Genomic DNA, 17,915 nt, shown 5'->3' with positions numbered 1-17,915 from the left:
GTGTGTGTTCATCTATGTGCATGCATGCACACACTCACACACACACACACACATTCTTTGTGTGTGTCTACTAATATTATTGCTTGTTCTAGAGTCACTGAAGGCAGGTACTGGAGTACCCGCTCTCTCTCAGCGGGGGGCTGATCTTGCACCTCTCTCATTGGCTTTAGGGGAGATGGAAGACTGAATTCAGGGTTAGTTCCCCATTCCTCACACAAGCCAAACTCCCCATTGTGACCAACAAGAGTAAAGGGTATGTGAGGGATGTGAGACGGGGCCCGGAGTGATACGAGCTTGCATTTTCAAGCATTGAATTTGAAATGAGCAATTAGAAATGAGTAACCTTCAGGCCTCATCAGAAACCAGAGAAAATTGATTTCAAAGTTAGTTTAGGGTAAACTCTGTAACTTTAAAATCAAATTTCTCTGAATTATAATAAGGAAAGAAAAGAAAAAGCTTTCTGTTAATTTAATGGTTTAATACATTCAATTTAGCCAAATAGTTTAAAAGAAAATTAAAACCACTTTGAAACTGACTGTCACTGATTTCTAATGGGACTCCTTCGCCCCACCTCTCCAAATGTAATCTGCTTCAGAAGAGTGGCTTCATGTTGGATTAACCGGTCTCATTATATTTTAAGGCCTTCATTCCTTGTTTTAGTAATTTACTCTTCCTGGCAACTGGATGTAGTAGTCACTGTTTTTTAATTGCACACTGTTCTTTAATATGATGAGCTAAAAAGGCACTGGCTTGTATGTTTGCCAACTTGGCTTACTCAACACCCCAACCTTGCAATATCTGCAAAGGAGACAGCTAGAATCTCAGGGTTTGTTTGCATTCTCTAGGGACAAACAATGGGATGATGATAGCTCTCTCTAGCAGCAATAGTAGTTACCTAAAGGGGGTAGGCTAAACTGTAGAGGGATAGAGCTGTAACACTGACTAGCAGTCCAAGGTTGGTACAGCTAGACTGCACCCTATGCTATCACAAAGAAGGATAAGAACTGCTCCCAACTGCCCTTGGAGAAATTCTGCTAGCCTTTTACTCTATAGGGAGAGCACTTCTGGGACCTATTGCTTGTGCAATGTACTTCCAATGGTAGTGGCTTTAAAGCCCATAGATATGTAAGACACACTACTGAAATATGGTGAGCCAAGTATATTTTAGTACACTTTCTTCAATGCAATTCATAAAAAATGCAATTAAACACATGGAGCCGATCCTGCCATGTCTGAAAATACTAGAGCTATGCATTCTTTCATTAGATCATGTATATTTCATTTCTTTAGCATTTGATTGGGTTAGAGAAGAAATCTAGGAGGCTGTTCATACAGTGAGATGAAAAGCATGCATTCTATTTTAACTGGAAAAGTGGATTGACAGACTTCCAATGAAAATGTACGTTCCACTTCAAATAAAAATTAACTGAAGGCATTCATTTCTAGGCAAATATTAAATGGTAATAACAGTACATTGCCTTTATTAATCCAGTCCACGTGTTGCCTGCTTTTATATAATGCACCATCACAACCACCTGCTGTATCATTCGATCTCAAGATAGCATTAGGAAGATAATTCTTTTCAGGTAGACTAAGGGTGTCAGTATGAGGAATTTCTCATCCCGTCTTTCTGATCAAAATGCAGGATGACTGCATCTTTTACACACACTAATTTCATTTAGTAAAATCTCTTTTTTTGTATTGATTTATTAAAGAAAAATAAAGGTTGCCCTTTGAGCTGAACGATGAATCAATTGCCTATATATGATGGGCAAAATTACTGGTGATATTCTAAAGACAGTCCAGACAGTTATGTTTTCCTTACTATAGTCTCTTTGATGAATTGCTTTTTCACTGTTCTTGATGCATTTTATGAGTTTGTTTCACTATAGCTGTTGCTAGTGTCTAATAGAATTCTCTTCCCTGCCTGAGCCTGCCTTTATTTTTGTGTGTGCAATGATTAGACCTAGTTATACTGCCAGCCCTGGGAGTTAATGTATGGTTGGATTTGCTTGCTTCTTCCTGTTCAGCCCTGGTCCAGCTAATCATTGAAGTTGCCTTGATAACTGTATACGCAGATTAGAGGATGCAACTGTTTCTCCTCTATCCCTTTTTTGATTTGGTCCTTTAAAGATGGCCCTGTCTTGGTGCTAGGCTGGCTGAAAGAGGTGGGTTACACAAGCTCATGGCAGTCTCACATATGTAATGGATCATATTTTGCATGGCTACACCTGTGCAACTCACTTGAAGTCAATGGGATTTTTATGGGCCTATCATTTGATTTAAAATGCCTATCTGTATGCTGCTGCTGTTCTAGCTTTGACTTAAAGTTTAGTGATAACAGATTCTCTTCCCATGTGACAAGAATGGCAGAAGATTCTTCTTCAGTTAGCCCTTTGGCTCTTCAGCGCAGATCATTATTGCTTATGGGAGCTCCCAGGGTGAATACCAGCTGTATGCAAGGGAGTTCTGCACTGTGAAGAAAAGCTCCACAGGGTGGATCAGAGAGATGGAATATTGCCTGAAGATTCAGACTTACTTTTTAAAGAGTAAGATCTTGTTATCTATAGTATCTAATACTGCAGTTACTTAACAAGGCAGGCAAATGCCCACCTAGGTATTTACACAAGATCCATCAAACAGGAAGTGTGTAAATTTGAAGGCGAGTATGAATGAATGCCCTAGGAATGTGAAATAATGCAGGATGTTTGAATTGCCCAAGTGCCATGGACCAGTGGCAGCTTTTCCTGCCTCCTAGAGTGAAGTGAAAAATATTGTCCCTAATAACTTTAAGTTGAAAGGTGTTAAAATTGGAACTTTTATTCAGATAGGTTACCATGGGTTTTTTTAAGGTGTCTGGATATTATAGCTCTAAACTGGCCTAAAAGTTGAACACTGAGTGCTGTAGTGCACGTAACGTTGTATTTATTTATTCATGTGCTTTGACCAGACAAACAATAAATTAAACTTTAATATCCCAAATACCTCAAACACAGCTTTAAGTTACTTTGCAAGTCTAACTACAAGCACCTGGAATAACAGTCATCCTGACTGGGAGGATTTCAGCCTAAGGTATATTTACAGAAGATGGCATACCCAGGGCAATGAGTAACGCTGTAACTCTCCTCCAAATGCAGATCAGGACATGCCAAAATCTGGTTCACTTTTATAGTACCATTTGCACTCTATAGCTTAGCTGAGCACTCAGACCTGTTTGTTTGATGTGGTATATGCCTACAAATCTTGGCTCACATTACAGAGTTGTACAAGTAGCTTTTCTGTATGGCCCTTTAAGGAAGGAACAGCACCAGTTACTCTGGATATATCATTGAGTTCTAAAACTGCGTGGAGAATGTAGTCTGTGTAATGCAGTATTTTTGCTCTCATTTGCTTCATTTTGGGTAATAGGCTTTTGAAAACCTTCTGTCCCTCTGATTACTGAAGCACCGAACGAACAACAACAACAAAAGCACATTCTGGGCAACCTCAGTGCTGTAATTTGACTCAACAACATTGGAGCAGTTGCCAAAATAACATTTAGTTCATTGGCACTGGCAGACCTATCTCTTCTGATGCTAAAAGCCCAATCCTTCACACTGCTGATATACTCGATAAACTCGGTGCTTCAGTGTTCCTCTGTTATGGGAAGGATATATTCCTTGGTGGTGCTGATCTACAAATGGTTTCCTATGTTTGGCCAACAACCCGGAGACGTGAAATAAAACTGTCATGGCATGCCATTGAGCACTGAAACACTGTGCAAATATCCAATTTAATCCGTTCTACTGGGACTCCAGTGCAGCAATTTTAGCAGGCCATACTTTTGAACCCGCTGGGCATTTTATGGGGAAATCAGCATGAATGTTTGCGTAATGCTACTTCTCATTGCCACTCTTAATGGCAGTGACTGTAGCACTGCAGATTGAAGAAATGTATTTGTATTCCCAGCAGCATTCTGAGCAAAACAATCTGATTATCTATTCTGGTGTGAATCTCCTGTCCTGCTAATCCCAAATCCATCTTTTTTGTGTGAGGGGTATTTTTAAGAACTGAGCTTTTACGAATACATGAAAAATAATGTAGATTTATTTTAAAAGGATTTATGCCATTAATTAACCACGGAAATTACACATACTGGACATTGTCTTGGTACAACAGAATATATGAAATATGGCTTTTTTGAAAATTACAAAGGGCAACTGAAATTTGTAGAGGTGTTGAGCACAAAACCATTCGTAAAGGGTCTTGTAGGAGCTGTGAGTGAGTGCTTATCCCCTTTGAAAATCTAACCATCTGTTTCAAGTGCCTAAATAAGGTTTTCAGTGCCTAACTTGAAGCATCCACATTGTAAAATTTTGGCATTTATTCTTGAAATGAGTTTACCAGGGCTTCATAACTCACTAGTCATCCTTGGACACACTTTGGTACTAGTACCAGCAGAAAAAACTATTATGCGAACATAAGAATGGCCATACTGGCTCAGACCAAAGGTCCATCTAGCCCAGTATTTTGTCTTCCGACAGTGGCCAGTGCCAGGTGTCCCAGAGAGAATGAACAGAACAGGTAATTATCAAGTGACCCATCCTCTGTCACCATTTCCCAGCTTCTGGCAAACAGAGGCTAAGGACACCATCTCTGCCCATCCTGGCTAATAGCTATTGATGGACCTATCCTCCATGAATTTATCTAGTTCTATAACCCTGTTATAGTCTTGGCCTTCAGAACATCCTCTGGGCAAAGAGTTCCACAGGTTGATTATAAAACTCATATTAGCTGTTACTGCACATTTAATGCAGATCATGAAACGGCCACACAGATTTAAGCAATTCATCATGACTGTGTAACTAATCCGAAGAGGATGGAATAGTAAAGATGTTGCACATCATGACGGAGGTTGAAGGATTCCTAGTGGATTTATTATTGAGTTTCCCAAGGATTTATTTAAAACCGATATAATGTGCTTTGAAGTAACATCTACATATGGCACAATGGGCAGTTATTACACCGATTTCTTACCATTACTGCACACTCGAAGCCTACGGGGGAGATTGGCTCATAGTCAGGTATGTCTTTCAGGCTCAGGGTGGTAGAAATATCCATTAAAACTAAATGCTGAAACTCCTCAGAAATGTTTTTGTAATTTTTCCTTGTTACCTTTCAAATGCCCCTGTAGCTTTTTCCTCTTCCCTTGGGCTATTTCACTTTGACTCAGCAGCTAATGTAAGAGAACTTGGTAGTGGTTGTGATTCAGGGCGGTCACTTAAGAAGCATGTCATCTTTATCATGACAAATCTCTGTGTTTCTATTTTAGGAATGCTGACAAACTGAGACCTACAGTGCAGTGTGTTAGCTCAGCAAGCCACAGAACTGTACTCTCGTCCTTCAGGTTAGATTATTGTCATTTACTATTAATTGCACTTCAAAGCAGTTTTTCATAATGTTGCTACTCTTTGGCCTCTGACAAAGATAAGTGGCTAGGATTAGAAGAAGAATTAAATGATCCAAGCACACCCAGGGGTGAAAATGTGGTGGGTTTTTTTTTTTTTTTTAATTTAAAGTTAAATTTAAAGGACTTACCGGTACTCCACAGTCCTGAGCAGGGGGCGTGGCTCAACCGGAAGAGGCATGGCTTCAACCAGAAGAAGTAGGACTTTTAAATTCCCCGGGCCCTTTAAATCAAGATTTAAAGGCCCCGGGGCTGTGGCTGGGAGCCCCAGGGCCTTTAAATCACCCCTGAGCTCCGGGCCCTTTAAATCACCATAGGAGCCCTGCTGCCGCTACTTGGGGCTCCGGCAACGGGGCTCGGGCGGCGCTTTAAAGGGCTCAGGGCTCCCCGCTGTGGGAAACCCCGGGCCCTTTAAAGTGCCGCCCAAGCCTCGCTGCCAGAGCCCTGGCGGCAGGGCTCCGGCAGGGATTTGAAGGGCCCAGGGCTCCTGGCAGCAGCGGAGCCCCAGGCCCTTTAAAGCGCCATCCGAGCCCCGCTGCAGTGGCAGGGCTCCGGTGGTGATTTAAAGGGCCCAGGGCTCCGCCGCTGCCGGGAGCCCCAAGCCCTTTAAATCGCTGCCAGAGCCCTGCCGCCTCTACCTCAGGGCTCTGGCCGTGGAGCTCAGGAGGTGATTTAAATAGCCTGGAGCTCCAGCCGCTGCGGGGAGCCCGGGGCCCTTTAAATCACCAGCTAGTCTGGTCCAGCATGGCGAACTGGCTCTTGCCGGTACGCTGTACCAGGCCGAACTGGCTTACTTTCACCTCTGAGCACACCAAACTCATTTTGACAATGCAATACTGATTTCTGTTTACACAATGGAACAATTCTAAGTGTTTTTCTATAATTCAGATATTTTTGCATTGCTTTATTATATTTAAGAATATTGTCAATCTTTATTTCTAGTTGCAATACTGGAGCAAGCCTTTTTAGAACATGATCCAATGCTATTAATGTCTGTCTAGATTAAAGTGGCTGACTTGTTTTGCATATTAGTGAACTGAACATTCACCCTTTAGTGTACATTTCCTAGTTATGTTTTATTATGAAGAGCTCTGAGATGCTCAGTACAAAGACCTACCAAACATAACTGATTTATTCTTTGAGTTGCAGTAGCACCAAAGAGCCCAGGCCCCATTGTGTTTGGTGTTGTACAAAACACATAGGAATCAACAGGCCAAGCCCTGAAGTGCTTCTAGTCTAAATAGACAAGACAGGAAAAGGATAGGAAAAAGAAAATATTCCAATTTTATTGATGGGAAGCTGGAGCACAGACAGATCAAGGGACTTGGTCAAGGGCCTGGTCTACACTAGGCGTTTATGTCGAAGTTAGCGCCGTTACATCGAATTAACCCTGCACCCGTCCACACCGCGAAGGTATTTAGTTCGACATAGAGGTCTCTTTAATTCGACTTCTGTACTCCTCCCCGACGAGGGGAGTAGCGCTAAATTCGACATGGCCATGTCGAATTAGGCTAGGTGTGGATGGAAATCGACGCTAATAGCTCCAGGAGCTATCCCACAGTGCACCACTCTGTTGACGCTCTGGACAGCAGTAAGAGCTCGGATGTTCTGAACTGCCACACAGGAAAAGCCCCGGGAAAATTTGAATTTGAATTCCTTTTCCTGTCTGGCCAGTTTGAATCTCATTTCCTGTCTGGACATCGTGGCGAGCTCAGCAGCACTGGCAACGATGCAGAGCTCTCCAGCACTGATGGCAGTGCAATCTCAGAATAGAAAGAGGGCCCCAGCATGGACTGATCGGGAAGTCTTGGATCTCATCGCTGTGTGGGGCGATGAGTCCGTGCTTTCCGAGCTGCGATCCAAAAGACGGAATGCAAAGATCTATGAGAAGATCTCTAAAGACATGGCAGAGAGAGGATACAGCCGGGATGTAACGCAGTGCCGCGTGAAAATCAAGGAGCTGAGGCAAGGCTACCAGAAGACCAAAGAGGCAAACGGACGCTCCGGATCCCATCCCCAGACATCCCGTTTCTACGAGGCACTGCATTCCATCCTCGGTGCGGCCGCCACCACTACCCCACCACTGACTGTGGACTCTGAGGATGGGATAGTGTCCACGGCCGGATCCTCGCACATGTTACCGGACGGGGAAGATGAGGAAGGAGATGAGGAGGACGAGGCAGTCGACAGCGCTCACAACGCTGATTTCCCCGACAGCCAGGATCTCTTCATCACCCTTACAGAGATCCCCTACCAACCCTCCCCAGCCGTTACCCCGGACACAGAATCTGGTGAAGGATCATCCAGTAAGTGTTGTAAACATCTAAACATTTATTTGTAACAGAACATGAATATTAACAATTTAAAAAATGGGTTTCTCATGATTAGTTTGATTAACTTTACGGTTCAGTCATGGGCAGTGCAACTATTGAAAAAAAATCTAGCAATGTCCGGTTTTGCATGATTGTCCTGCCCAAGCCGCTCTACTGTTTAGTCCCTGCTACTGCAGCTACAGTAACATGCGGTCTATATGTCCGGGGATGGAGCAGAAATCCTCCTGGGACATCTCAAGGAAGCTCTCCTGCAGGTAATTTGAAATCCGCTGCATTAGGTTCTTGGGGAGAGCGGCCTTATTGGGTCCTCCGTAGTAGGACACGTTGCCGCGCCACGAGACTAGCAAGTACTCCGGAATCATTGCTTGGCACAGCATGGCGGCATACGGCCCTGGTCTTTGGAGGCTTTCCCGGAGCATTCTCTGTCTGTCGCTCTCAGAGATCCTCATGAGGGTGATGTCGCTCATGATGACCTGCTTTGAATGAGGTAGGGGAATGTTAGTGTTGGGACTGCTTTACCGTTCCTTTACAGAACTGTAACCGCTGGTTTGCAGCCACGCGGTGGAGGCGGGAGAGGGTCAGCCGAAAGGGATCGTTCCCGGGGACAGCCGCGAGGGTGTGGGACAGGAGCAGACTTCCTGCTTGCCGGATTGCTGGCAGCAGGGACCGACATTGATTTCAATGTGAAATGAGGCCATTGCTAATATTAAAGTTTTAAGCTGCCACGAATCTACGGCTTACCATGTCTGCGTGCAAGAGAAATTCCGTTGTCCTGACACGGTTCTCAAATGTGCTCTGCAAAACCCCAGACACTGAATGCGAAGGCCGAGAATTCGACCTTGTGCTGAGTGCGCATGTGATAGGTGCTGTGCATGGTCCTGTTCACAGAGAAAGACTATGTTCTTTGTTCACAACTACATTTATCTTTCTGAGGAATTCACTCCCTTTTTCCCATTCCCACAGCCCCATCTGCGACTGTCTCACAACCTAGCCTGTCATCACACTCCCAGAGGCTAGGGAGGATTAGGCGTAAGAAGAAGAGGACACGGGAGGACATGTTCTCAGAGCTTATAGCCTGCTCCAGAGCCCAGGCAGCACAGCAGACCCAGTGGCGGGAGAACTTGACCCGAATGCACCAAGCCAACATGGATCGGGAGGAGAGGTGGCGTCAGGAAGACCAGCAGGCGACTCAAACCCTGCTTGGACTACTGAGGGAGCAAACGGACACGCTCCGGCGCCTTGTGGATGTTCTGCAGGAACGGAGGCAGGAGGACAGAGCCCCGCTGCAGTCCATCTCTAACCGCCCTCCCCCGCCACCAAGTCCCATACTCCCCTCACCCAAAGTGCACAGAAGGAGAGGCGACAGAGTCCCTGCTAACTCTCACTCCACCCCTGCAGAGAGCTCGAGCAGCAGAAGGCTCTCATTCCCCAAAGTTTGACAAGTTCTTTCCTTCCCGCCTGACACAAGCCCCCGTCCAAGTTTCACTTCCCAGTTCCATGTGTAGTTGATAATAAAAAATATGTTTCTGTTAACTACTGTTTCCATCATGTTCTTTTGGAGGAGGGGGGGAAAGGGGGTTGGTAATTGGACAGGACAGTCACCTTTGGCAGGGTACATAGTCGGGGGCAGGCACAGCAGCAGGGCACATACATAGTGCAGTGATGCAGTGACTACTTACCCTGGTTAGTCTGGGAGGTTGTTTTCATGTTATGTGGTGGGGGGTGGGTTGCTCTGTGACTTTGTGGCAGGGGAGGGCAGTTAGAGATCTTAAGCGGCGGTCCTTAGGCAGGATCACAGAGCCACACAGCAGGGGATCTGTAACCGTCCTCCCCCTGCCACAAAGTCACATAGACCCCCCATACACACAGTCCCTATCAGGAGGGGTGACAGGCTCCGTTGAAAGAACCATCCCACCGCAGCGGAGCCTGTCAGTCCTTGAGTTTAGAAGCTGCATTCGCGCGACTACACTACACCCGCTCCGCACCACAGTCTGCGTCCCAGTTTTAAAAAATTCCCGCGAAAACAGTATTAAAAAAAACGGTGTGCATTAACAAAGTAGAACTATTTTTATTTCGAAACGTGTGTTGGAAGGGGGTGAAGGGGGTATGTAACTGGGTAGGATAGTCAACATTAACTGGGTAAAGAAACGGGGGCAGGTTCAGCTTCTCTGTACACAAACTTAAAAGTCACAGGTTACCCTGCTCACTCAGGAACTTTGCTTTCAAAGCCTCCCGGATGCACAGCGCTTCCCGCTGGTCTCTTCTAATCGCCCGGCTGTCTGGCTGTGAGTAATCAGCAGCCAGGCTATTTTCCTCAACCTCCCACCCCGCCATAAAGGTCTCCCCCTTGCTCTCACAGAGATTGTGGAGCACACAGCAAGCTGCTATAACAATGGGGATATTGGTTTCGCTGAGATCACAGCGAGTCAGCAAGCTTCTCCATCTCCCCTTGAGACGTCCAAAAGCACACTCCACCACCATTCTGCACCTGCTCAGCCGGTAGTTGAAGAGTTCTTTTTCAGTGTCCAGGGCACCTGTATAGGGCTTCATGAGCCAGGGCATTAGCGGGTAGGCTGGGTCCCCGAGGATGACTATAGGCATCTCCACATCCCCAACAGTTATTTTGTGGTCCGGGAAGTAAATACCTTGCTGCAGCCGTCTAAACAGACCAGAGTTCCTGAAAACACGAGCGTCATGAACCTTGCCCGGCCATCCCACGTAGATGTTGGTAAAACGTCCCCTGTGGTCCACCAGTGCTTGCAGCACCATGGAAAAGTAGCCCTTTCTGTTAATGTACTGGCTGGCCTGGTGTTCCGGTGCCAGGATAGGGATGTGAGTTCCATCTATGGCCCCACCGCAGTTTGGGAATCCCATCGCTGCGAAGCCATCTATGATCGCCTCCAAGTTTCCCAGGGTCACTACCTTTGGCAGCAGTACATCAACGATTGCCTTGGCTACTTGCATCACAACAACCCCCACGGTAGATTTGCCCACCCCAAACTGGTTCGCGACTGACCGGTAGCTGTCTGGCGTTGCAAGCTTCCAGAGGGCTATGGCCACTCGCTTCTGGACAGTCAGGGCTGCTCGCATCCGGGTGTCATTGCGCTTCAGGGCAGGGGACAGCAACTCACAAAGTTCAAGGAAAGTTCCCTTCCGCATGCGGAAGTTTCGCAGTCACTGTGATTCATCCCAGACCTGCAGCACTATGCGGTCCCACCACTCAGTGCTTGTTTCCCGTGCCCAGAATCGCCGTTTCACAGCATCAACATGACCCATTGCCACCGTGATGTCCTCGGCGCTGGGTCCCCTGCTTTCTGAGAGGTCTGTGCTACTCTCAGACTTCAGGCCATCACCGCGTTGACGTAGCCTCCTCGCCTGACTTTTCTGCATCTGCCTCAGGGCAACCTGTATGATAAGCTGCGAGGCGTTGAGAGCGGCCACAACTGCAGCGATGGTTGCAGCGGGCTCCATGCTCACAGTGCTGTGGCGTCCGCGCTGTCAATGACTGGAAAAGTGCGCGAAATGATTTCCCGCCGGCGCTTTCGGGGAGGGAGGGCGGGAGTGATGGACGGATGACGACAGTTACCCAAAAGCACCCTGGCCCCTTTTTTTTTTTTTACCCAGAAGGCATTTGCGGCTCCACCCAGAATTCCAATGGGCGGCGGGGACTCCGGGAACTGTGGGATAGCTGCCCTCAGTGCACCGCTTCCAATGTCGACGCTTTCCCCGTTAGTGTGGACTCACAAAGTCGAATTACTGTCCTTAGTGTGGACACACACGTTCGACTTTGCAATATCGATTCCAAAAATTCGATTTAAGTAAAATCGAACTACTCTCGTAGTGTAGACAAGGCCAAGGTCACACAGAAAGTTGATGGCAAAGCTGGGAATTGATGAATCCAGATTTTTCAGAGTGTAGACCCTAGTGCCTTAACCATGAGAACACCCTTCCTCTCTAATTCACCTTTGAATAAAGGCCAAACTGCATTTCTTATGCAAAAAAGTCTTATTAAAACCAATGACGTTTTTACATGAATAAAGACAGACCTGAGTTCAGTTCAAACTCCAGTCGTCCTTTTCAGTTTCTCCTAACAGAGAGGAGGATATAAGATATGCTATTTTAAATGGTTAAGGCTAATCCATTGTCCACCATTCCTAAGGAGCAGAACTGAATTTAGGGGAAACCTGCCCCACCACTTGCCCTCTGGAATTTGTTATTACAGCATATGTTTTTAGATTTTTTTTTTTCCCAAATGGTATTGTGGAGAGACATTATGAGGTATAATGTGCAGGGTCAAAAGTCTAAGAAAATAACAGTTTGTATGATCATGTTTTTGATAATCCATGTTGTTAGTACAGTGATTCTCCTTAAAACACATCCGTTTCTGAGAGTATTCAAGATGTTCTCCAGGAACAATTAAACTGAATCTAAGGAAAGAAATGTACTGTCTTTCTTGAATGTTCTGGTGATTATTTTTCTGTTACATGATTATGGAATTAGTTCAGTACTGCTCAAATGTTTGAATACAGGTATCTATACTTTACTTTCTCAGGAGTAATCCCATACAAAACCATTTATAGATAGCTTTTGGTCACAAAAAGAAAGTAATTAAGAAATTCTAGAAGATTTAACATACATCAGACTCTGCAGGAATAAAGAATGCTATTATTTTCCACTTCAGGACATTGTGTGTGTGTGTGTACATATACATATTGAGTGTATGTCTTCAAGTGACAAATTTAGATCCAGAATCAGATTAAAATCTGAACTTCCAGCATTTCCAAAAGGGGCTTAAATCTGGTGATCTGGTTTGCTTCTAATAATAGAGTGTTATCCAAAGCCCATTGAAGCCATTCAATCTACCTTACTTAGCCTTCACTATCAATTATCCTGGCAATATCCTACTAACTGCACAATGTGAATTGATTTAACTACTTTGGAGCTGAAAGGATGATTGCTTTCATGAACAGGAGTCTTTTTTTGTGGGGGGGGCCCTACCAGAAGATGTGCAAAGATAGACAGACTAACTGTATAATATAATTATAATTAATTAATATAAATATTTTATATCTATATTTAGGAGGAAAGAGCTCACAGAAATCTGCAAAAACATTTGTGCATGGAGAGTAGCTGAGGATGATGATGATGTATCTCCAAGAGGACTGAAGTCTATTTAAGTGGTTTAGAAGCCTGGCCATCATCTGAAATGGAAACCGAAAGAGGGTTTCAAATGGTTAGTGCTGAATCTCAATTAGAATTGTACAGCAATCCTAGTACAGATTTACATCCGAGCGATAGTATTGATTTGAAATTACTTTCCTGATTCCAAATGATTTTTTTCTAATTAAACTACCAATATATAGTAAACTAGGGGGAGATTTTGCAAAGGCACAAATGGCAGGTAGTTAGATGGATAGCCCGCATCTGTTGCTTTGAAAATCAAACCCTTAAGCCTTTCTCATGAGGGATAAAATAGATTAGCCCTCCCATCACACACTTTTATAGAGGAGATGTTTTAAAATGCCCTTTCCAAAGTAGCTGCACAAGGGACAGCCACACCACAGTCCTCCCAACAAGAAGGGGCCTTTTTTTTTTTAAGCTGGACAATGTTTGCAGCACTGCTACATCCATCTCTGGTCTCATCTGACATATTCCATATGGTGCCAGGGAGGGATCTGAACATTGTGGTACAGTTGTGAATATTGGGAGGTGGGAAATTAGTTTGTATTATTAATGTTTTAGTACTTATTAGTTAATCTTAACCCTTTCCTTCCCTAGAGCCTGTTACAGTCCCCTTTTGTTATATTGTTATTTTTGGGGGTGGCATTTCATTTGTTGGGGTTTGCATTGCTGTGTTTTGTTTCTTGTGTCCTGAGTCATACTCCTTGTTAAGAGTAGTAGTAGTCCTCTTCCTAGGGGACAACATCTCTTGTGTGCCAGTCACAGTGAGAGGGTTACCTTGGATGCCAGCAACAGGCATTGAAACAAAGAACCCAGGACCCAACCCCTGCAAGAAGGGGAGAGACGTCACTCCATATAACGGACACCAGGGAGGAGGATAGGGAGGGGCTACACTTGCTAAATATAATACTTTGACACAGTTAATATAAAATTGTGCTTATTTATTTTACATTTCCCATACAATGTTGCAAAGCTTGTCTGGCAGTATCAAAACATAGATCATGTTATCTATTGGTAGCACTGAAAGTTCTGAACCTCCAAGGACACCCTTGGAATAATTTGCTTACACTATGAAGAAAGGCTTACGTCAATCTAGCTGCAGGTGGAATGGTGCAAAGAAGGTTTCAAGATACCATACTCTGTCCTGCCAAAGCAGTGACACGATTGGAGCCTGTCTCCATTTCAACTCCCTTTCTGTCCTCCTTTGTGTTCAGTGAAAACATTATTTCCAGGGTCAGTTGTTTGTTTTAATGCAGATGCCTATGTAGATTAAACTCATCCAAAGAACAGTGTGCATCTGCAATGGCAGAGAGCTAATTAGATGGATGTGGTGGGGAAAGCTTTATTGTGCTGAGGTTTAACTGTGAATGACTTCTGAGCGCCTTCTGAAATAAACTATCTGACTGGCTCTTCAGAGACATGCTATAGCCTTCCAGAAAGACACTTGATTCCTCTATGTTGCCATTAGCTTCAGCCCCTGGGTACTGAAAAATATACTGTCCCTCTAACTCTGAAGATTCAAAGCATATTGTACAACATCCCTGTTGGGTGTTTTGGATGTCTGGAGGCTTTGAGACATATGAAGTACTAGTGGGATTTATAGTTTTGCCTTCTTTGTAGTAACCAATCCTTAGTCTTAGAAAGTCTCAGTGACTGAAATTTGGTAGTAGAATGCTGGGAAAAGCTTGCAACAAAGCCCTGGGAACTTCCATAGGTGCTGGAACTAGAGGTGCGGGGGGTGCTGCCCCCCGTGTGGCTTGAAGTGGTTTCCGTCCTATACAGGGTTTACAGTTCAATGGCTCTCAGCATCCCCACTATAAAAATTGCTCCAGCACCACTGGGAACTTTTGCAATAGGAAACTGCCAGGTTTCTCAGAGCTTTACTCTGGAATGCTGGCAGGAATTAGCTGGACCAAGTTCACAGCTATAAGTGTTAAACAGTAAAGTCTGAATTCATGGTGTTGGAGAACTGTTCTAGCCTGTCTGGAAGAGATACAGGCACAACCACAGCAGTGATCCAGATGCTGGTCATGAATATATTTTTAAGTAACCAGACACAGTATACTTTTAAAATGCAGAAGTTCTGTTTGGGGCTGTATTACTTCTGATAAGTCGCAACTGGCAAGGAGTGGATGCAGAGCTGGGTTTGGGGTGGGTGTAGAATACATCTCCCAGTTAGAGACCCTCAAGTTTTTAGTTGATTTAGCTACAGTTCCTACTACTACTGGGGGAGTGCAGTGAGAGGGAGAAAGGAAACACCCATTAACAGGCCACACTTCCCTGCACCTGCTCCTCACTGCTGCCTAGTATGGAATTAGGGAACAGGGCTATGTTTCCCTCTCCACATTTTTTTCTTTTAGAGATGAGATGGAACAAAGACTGGGGTATTGGCTGGCATCTTCACAGGCCCCTGGCTGGCTTGCTGTTTAAGCGAAGTTGGGCTCAGCCTTTCCTGTGATGTAGCAGTTATTCCCCAGCTGATCCCACTTTGGTGGCTTAATTAGCATTAGTGACCCCTGCTGTGACAGGGTGAGGGAGACTTACATAGGGAGAGCGGAGAACTCCTTCAAAGGAAGGAGATCCAGAAGGAAGGAGCAAGGTGACCGTCGGAATTTCAGTGTACCCCAAGAGGGGCAGGAGAATCTTCTGTTTGAATGGGGTTTTCTTTGGACTTCTGTTACCCAGGAAGGGAAGAGAACTGGAAAGGGGTGACCTGACTAAAAGGCTAGGCCACATAAGCCATTGTTAGAGACAGGCTTTTTGCAGGACCAATAAGGCAGCCAATAGGGGGTGCTGGAGACAAAGACTGCAGCAGCATGCTTTGACCCCAGCTGGCACTAAGGCCTGGTCTACACTATGAGTTTAGGTCGACTTTAGCAGCATTAAATCGAATTAAGCCTGGACACGTCCATACGACGAAGCCCTTTCTTTCGACTTAAAGGGCCCTTTAAACCGGTTTCTTTACTCCACCTCCGACGAGGGGATTAGCGCTAAAATCGGCCTTTGCAGGTCGGATTTGAGGTAGTGTGGATGGAATTCGACGTTATTGGCCTCCGGGAGCTATCCCACAGTGCTTCATTGTGACCGCTCTGGACAGCACTCTCAACTCAGATGCACTGACCAGGTAGACAGGAAAAGCCCCGCGAACTTTTGAATTTTATTTCCTGTTTGCCCAGCGTGGAGAGCAAAGGTGACCACGCAGAGCTCATCAGCACAGGTAACCATGATGGAGTCCCAGGATCGCAAAAGAGCTCCACCATGGACCGAACGGGAGATACGGGATCTGCTCGCCATATGGGGAGACAAATCAGTGCTAGCTGAACTTCGTAGCAGTAAACGAAATGGCAAAATATTAGAAAAAGTCTCAAAGGCCATGAAGGACAGAGGCCATAACAGGGACGTTCTGCAGTGCCGTGTGAAAATTAAGGAGCTAAGGCAAGCCTACCATAAAGCCAGAGAGGCAAACATGCCGCTTCTACATGGAGATGCATGCCATTCTACGGGGTGCAGCCACCACTACCCCAACCGTGTGCTTTGACTCCGTCAATGGAGAAACACGCAACAGGGAAGCGGGTTTGGGGTACGCGGAAGATGATGATGATGAAGACAATGAAGATAGCTCACAGCAAGGAAGAGGAGAAACTGGTTTCCCCAACAGCCAGGATATGTTTATCACCCTGGACCTGGAACCAGTAACCCCCGAACTCACCCAAGGCATGCTCCTAGACCCTGAGGGCACACAAGGGACCTCTGGTGAGTGTACCTTTGTAAATATTACACATGGTTTAAAAGCAAGCGTGTTTAATGTTTAATGATTAATTTGCCCTGCCAATCGCAGCCAGTACAGCTACTGGAAAAGTCTGTTAACGTGTATAGGGATGGAGTGGAAATCCTCCAGAGACATCTCCAGAAAGCTCTCCTTCATGTACTCCCAAAGCCTTTGCAAAAGGTTTCTGGGGAGGGCTGCCTTATCCCGTCCGCCATGGTAGGACACTTTATCATGCCAGGCCATTAGCACGTAGTCTGGAATCATTGCATAACAAAGCATGGCAGCGTATGGTCCCGGTGTTTGCTGGCATGCAGACAACATCCATTCCTTATCTCTTTGTTATCCTCAGGAGAGTGATATCTTTCACGGTCACCTGGTTGAAATGGGGTGATTTTATTAAGGGGACATTCAGAGGTGCCCGTTCCTGCTCGGCTGAACAGAAATGTTCCCCGCTGTTAGCCACGCAGTAGGGGGGAGGAGTGAAGTGATCATCCCAGAGAATTGGGGGGGGGGTAGTTGGGTTTGTGCGGCATGTTAACCCGGAAACCGCAGCCCCGCCTTTTACATTGCAAACCCATTTTAAATGGCCAACCCAACGGGTGCTTGGTATGGGAAATGAGGGTGCTACTGTTTGAAACCATTCCCACATGTTATGAAGGTTAAAAAACCCAAAAGACTGTGGCTTACCATGGCTGCCTGCAAGCCAAATTCTGTTGCCTGGCACTGTGTGAGTGATCTCTCGTACCAAACCGGCAGGCCCTCAATAGAAGAGGAAAAATGCGACCTTGTAATGAAAGCACATATGCTGTGTAATGTGAACAGCAAAATTTAACATGAAAGCGTGTACCCATTGTTCTCTAAAATGTCTTTTTTTAACCATCTCTCCCTTCTCTTCCACCAGCTGCAAATGTTTCTCCTTCACAGAGGCTAGCGAAGATTAGAAGGAGAAAACGGCGGACTTGGGATGATATGTTCACGGAGCTCCAGATGTCCTCCCACGCTGAAAGAGCACAGCAGAATGCGTGGAGGCAGTCAATGTCAGAGTGTAAAAAAGCACAATATGAACAAGAGGAGAGGTGGCGGGCTGAATCACGGGCTGAACAGAGCAAGTGGCGGGCTGAAGAGGATAGGTGGCGTCAGCTTGCAGACAGAAGGCAAGAGTCGATACTCTGGCTGCTGGAGCATC

The 17,915-nt window shown here is 45.4% G+C and overlaps 1 long non-coding RNA gene across 1 annotated transcript; it reads left to right on the top strand.

Moving 5' to 3' along the window:
* Nucleotides 1–5,309: 5,309 nt before the first annotated feature.
* Nucleotides 5,310–17,665, top strand: LOC117876130. Its single transcript, XR_004645429.1, has 3 exons — nucleotides 5,310–5,386; nucleotides 12,860–13,012; nucleotides 17,631–17,665. It is a non-coding gene; the product is annotated as an uncharacterized LOC117876130 (long non-coding RNA).
* The last annotated feature ends 250 nt before the right edge of the window (nucleotides 17,666–17,915 follow it).

The sequence above is a fragment of the Trachemys scripta genome, chromosome 4, assembly GCF_013100865.1.
Source record: "Trachemys scripta elegans isolate TJP31775 chromosome 4, CAS_Tse_1.0, whole genome shotgun sequence".
Taxonomy (NCBI): domain Eukaryota; kingdom Metazoa; phylum Chordata; order Testudines; family Emydidae; genus Trachemys; species Trachemys scripta.
The sequence above is the reverse complement of the archived record's forward strand: the minus strand, read 5'-3'. Positions and strand labels throughout refer to the sequence as shown.